Below are 5,509 nucleotides of genomic sequence, written 5' to 3' on the forward strand. Positions count from 1 at the left end.
GGTGAACCACCGGGGCATCCCCAAGCTTAGATCTTTCACTCTCCTTGATCATAGTATATCATCCTCCTCTCTTGACCCTTGAAAACTTCCTCCACACCAAACTCGAAACAAACTCATTAGAGGGTTAGTGCATAATCAAAAATTCACATGTTCAGAGGTGACACAATCATTCTTAACACTTCTGGACATTGCCCAAAGCTACTGGAAGTCAATGGAACAAAGAAATCCATCCCACATAGCAAAAGAAGCAATGCGAAATAAAAGGCAGAATCTGTCAAAACAGAACAGTCCGTAAAGACGAATTTTATTGAGGTACCAGACTTGCTCAAATGAAAATGCTCAAATTGAATAAAAGTTGCGTACATATCTGAGGATCACTCACGTAAATTGGCATAATTTTCTGAGTTACCTACAGAGAATTTTGCCCAGATTCGTGACAGCAAAGAAATCTGTTTCTGCGCAGTAATCCAAATCTAGTATGAACCTTACTATCAACGACTTTACTTGGCACAACAAAACACAAAACTAAGATAAGGAGAGGTTTCTACAGTAGTAAACAACTTCCAAGACACAAAATAAAACCAAGTACTGTAGCAAAATAACACATGGGTTATCTCCCAAGAAGTTCTTTCTTTATAGCCATTAAGATGGGCTCAGCAGTTTTAATGATGCACTCGCAAGAAATAGTATTTGAAGCAAAAGAGAGCATCAAGAAGCAAATTCAAAACACATTTAAGTCTAACCCACTTCCTATGCAAAGGAATCTTGTACACAAATGAATTCATGAAGAACAAAGTGACAAGCATAAGAGGATAAAACACGAGTAACTTCAAGATTCTCAACATAAAGAGGGGAAACTTAATATTATTAAGATGCATATAACCATGTTTTCCTCTCTCATAATAACTTTCAGTAGCATCATGAGCAAACTCAACAATATAACTATCACATAAATCATTCTTATCATGAGTCTTATGCATAAAATTATTACTCTCCACATAAGCATAATCAATTTTATTTGTTGTAGTGGGAGCAAATTCAACAAAGTAGCTATCATCAAATATAGGAGGCATAGTGTAATCATAATCAAATTTATCCTCCATAACAGGTGGTAACAAAAGACTACTATCATTATAATCATCATAAATAGGAGGCAAAGTATCATCAAAGTAAATTTTCTCCTCAATGCTTGGGGGACTAAAAAGATCATGCTCATCAAAGCCAGCTTCCCCAAGCTTAGAATTTTCCATAGCATTAGCAACAATAGTGTTCAAGGCATTCATATTAATAACATTCCCATTAGCATGCATATAAAGTTCCATGGGTTTTTTAATTTTCTCTTCAAACACATCATGTCCTAATTCAAGATAAAGTTCATAAAGATCTCTCATATTTTTGTTGTTTTCCATTATGCCTAACTAGTGTAAACAAGAAACAAAAAGATGCAATTGCAGGATCTAAAGGAAATAGCTTCGAGCACAAACACAATGGCGCTTTAAAAGTACCGTTACACTGAACCGGAGTATGAGTGCCTTTTACCTTTCCTCCCGGCAACGGCGCCTTAAAATAGCTTGATGTCTACGCCCTCCTTTTCCTCGTAGATGTTGTTGGGCCTCCAAGAGCAGAGGTTTGTAGAACAGCAGCAAGTTTTCCCTTAAGTGGATCACCCAAGGTTTATCGAACTCAGGGAGGAAGAGGTCAAAGATATCCCTCTCATGCAACCCTGCAACCACAAAGCAAGAAGTCTCTTGTGTCCCCAACACACCTAATAGGTGCACTAGTTCGGCGAAGAGATAGTGAAATACAGGTGGTATGAATAAGTAGTAGCAACGGCACCAGAAAAGTGCTTTGCCCAGACAAGAAACAAGCAGTAGTAACGCAGCAGTAGTAACGCAAAGAAACAAGAAACAAGCAGCGATAGCAGTATTTAGGATCAAGGCCTAGGGATCATACTTTCACTAGTGGACACTCTCAACTTTGATCACATAACAGAATAGATAAATGCATACTCTACACTCTCTTGTTGGATGATGAACACATTGCGTAGGATTACACGAACCCTCAATGCCGGAGTTAACAAGCTCCACAATTCAATGTTCATATTTAAATAACCTTAGAGTGCATGAAAGATCAACACGACTAAACCAAGTACTAACATAGCATGCACACTGTCACCTTCACACTATGTAGGAGGAATAGATCACATCAATACCATCATAGCAATAGTTAACTTCATAATCTACAAGAGATCATAATCATAGCCTATGCCAAGTACTAACACGGATGCACACACTGTCACCATTACACCGTGCAGGAGGAATAGAATACTTTAATAACATCACTAGAGTAGCACATAGATGAATAGTGATACAAAACTCATATGAATCTCAATCATATAAAGCAGCTCATGAGATTATTGTATTGAGGTACATGGGAGAGAGATGAACCACATAGCTACAGCGGAGCCCTCAGCCTCGGGGGTGGATTACTCCCTCCTCATCATGGAGGCAGCGATGGCGGTGAAGATGGCGGTGAAGACGGCGGTGGAGATGGCTCCGGGGACAATTCCCCGTCCCGGCAGGGTGCCGGAACAGAGAGTTCTGTCCCCCGAATTGGAGTTTCACGACGGTGGCGGCGCCCCTGGAGTCTTTCTGGAGTTTCGTCAATCGGTACTGCGTTTTTAGGTCGAAAGGGGTTTTATAGGCGAAGAGGCGGCGCAGGAGGGCTGACAGGGTGGCCTCACCCTAGGCCGGCGCGGCCAGGGTCTGACCCGCGCGGCCCTATGGTGTGGGGCCCCCTGGCTCTCCTCCGACTCTCCTTCGGTGTTCTGGAGCCTTCCGGGAAAAATAGGAGGTTTGGCGTTGATTTCGTCCAATTCCGAGAATATTGCCCGAACAGCCTTTCTGGAACCAAAAACAGCAGAAAACAGCAACTGGCACTTCGGCATCTTGTTAATAGGTTAGTTCCAGAAAATGCACGAATATGACATAAAGTGTGCATAAAACATGTAGATATCATCAATAATGTGGCATGGAACATAAGAAATTATCGATACGTCGGAGACGTATCACATGGCAAGGTCCACCTTGGACACATCTATTGTGCTATCAACTCAAGAAGAGTATACCTCCGGAGATGAAGATGTTGATGATGAAGAAGATGCAACCTCAAATGGATTGGTTGCCCTTGCCTCCCTCTCTACTAACTCTTCATCAACAAGTGAATCTCCCAATGAAGTCATTCATGTGGAGGAAGAAAGTTGCCTCATGGCTAAATCTTCTGAGGTATCATCTCCTAACCCCTCTATGCCTAACATTTCTAATGATCTAGGGGTTGACCCCGCTAGTCTAAAAGTGAAACAAGAAATGCTAGAGTTTGATGATTTCATTAGTAACCTGCAAGGTAACACTAAGAAGCATGTTTCAAGTCTCATGGTACGTATGGCTCAACTAAATGATACTCTTGAGAAAAAGTGCCAAATAGAGAGAGAAGACTCTTGATGACCCACAAGTATAGGGGATCGCAGCAGTCTTCGCAGGTAGTATAACCCAATTTATTGATTCGACACAAGGGGAGACAAAGAATACTTGGAGGCCTTAACAGCGGAGTTGTCAATTCAGCTGCACCTGGAAACGGACTTGCTCGCAAGAGTTTATCAGTAGTAACAGTTTTATAGCAGTAGCAGTAGTGAAATAACAGCAGCAGAGTAACAGAGACAGCAGTAGTGATTATAGTAAACAGCTGGATTAAAATACTGTAGGCACGGGGACGGATGACGGGCGTTGCATGGATGAGAGAAACTCATGTAACAATCATAGCAGGGCATTTGCAGATACTAATAAAACGGTGTCCAAATACAAAGCAATCAATAGGCATGTGTTCCAATTATAGTCGTACATGCTCGCAATGAGAAACTTGCACAACATCTTTTGTCCTACCAGCCGGTGGCGGCCGGGCCTCAAGGGAATCTACTGGATATTAAGGTACTCCTTTTAATAGAGTACCGGAGCAAAGCATTAACACTCCGTGAACACATGTGATCCTCACATCACTACCATCCCCTCCGGTTGTCCCGATTCTTGTCACTTCGGGGCCATTGGTTCCGGACAGCGACATGTGTATACAACTTGCAGGTAAGACCATAAACAATGAATATCATGATGAAATAATAACATGTTCAGATCTGAGATCATGGCACTCGGGCCCTAGTGACAAGCATTAAGCATAGCAAGTTGCAACAATATCATCAAAGTACCAATTACGGACACTAGGCACTATGCCCTAACAATCTTATGCTATTACATGACCAATCTCATCCAATCCCTACCATCCCCTTCGGCCTACAGCGGGGGAATTACTCACACATGGATGGGGGAAACATGGCTGGTTGATGGAGAGGCGTCGGTGGTGATGATGGCGATGATCTCCTCCAATTCCCCGTCCCGGCGGAGTGCCAGAACGGAGACTTCTGGCTCCCGAGACGGAGTTTCGCGATGTGGCGGCGTTCTGTAGGCTTTCTGGCGACTTCGACTTCTTCCCGTGCGTTTTTAGGTCGAAGGCAATAAATAGTCCGAAGGAGGGTGTCGGAGGCCGGCCGAGGGGGCCACACGATAGGGCCGCGCGGGCCCCTCCTGGGCCGCGCCGCCCTATGGTGTGGGGCCCTCGGGCCTCCACCTGGCTTGTCCTTCTGGCTCCGCCAATATTCTGTGAAAATAGGGCCTTCTGCATAAATTCCGAGGATTTTCCTGAAAGTTGGATTTCTGCACAAAAACGAGACACCAGAACAGTTCTGCTGAAAACAGCGTTAGTCCGTGTTAGTTGCATCCAAAATACACAAATTAGAGGCAAAATAATAGCAAAAGTGTTCGGGAAAGTAGATACGTTTTGGACGTATCAACTCCCCCCAAGCTTAGCTTATTGCTTGTCCTCAAGCAATTCAGTTAACAACTGAGTGCGATAAAAGAACTTTCACGAACACATTTGCTCATATGATGTAAATATTCTCATGATATGGCTAATACTTAGGCAGTTCGTAATAAGGTACATGCAAATAAGATCATCTAATAGCTATGTCAATCATGGAAAGGTACCAACAATTAATAATAAGCATCATGAATCATGTCTATAAGCAGGATTGCAATGTTCATAAAAGTGTATGATAAAGTGGTATCTCGCTTGCCCGTATTTGATCAGCAAAACATAAATGCCCAGGCACCTCTGAAGTTCATAGAAAGACTAGAAGTAGTGATTGTCAAAGATAAAAGCATCAAAGTTATACCACAATCAATCATATTTTGAGACAAGCATATTATACTAAGAATGACAGTCGTGCTCTCAAGATAGTGCTCAAAGAAAGAATGGAGACACAACATAAAAGTAAAAGATTGACCCTTCGCAGAGGGAAGCAGGGATTAACATGCGCTAGAGCTTTTCATTTTTTAAACAGGAATAAAATTGTTTTGAGAGGTGTTTGTTGTTGTCAACGAATGGTAATGGGTACACCAACTAC

The sequence above is a fragment of the Lolium perenne genome, chromosome 3, assembly GCF_019359855.2.
Source record: "Lolium perenne isolate Kyuss_39 chromosome 3, Kyuss_2.0, whole genome shotgun sequence".
Taxonomy (NCBI): Eukaryota; Viridiplantae; Streptophyta; class Magnoliopsida; order Poales; family Poaceae; genus Lolium; species Lolium perenne.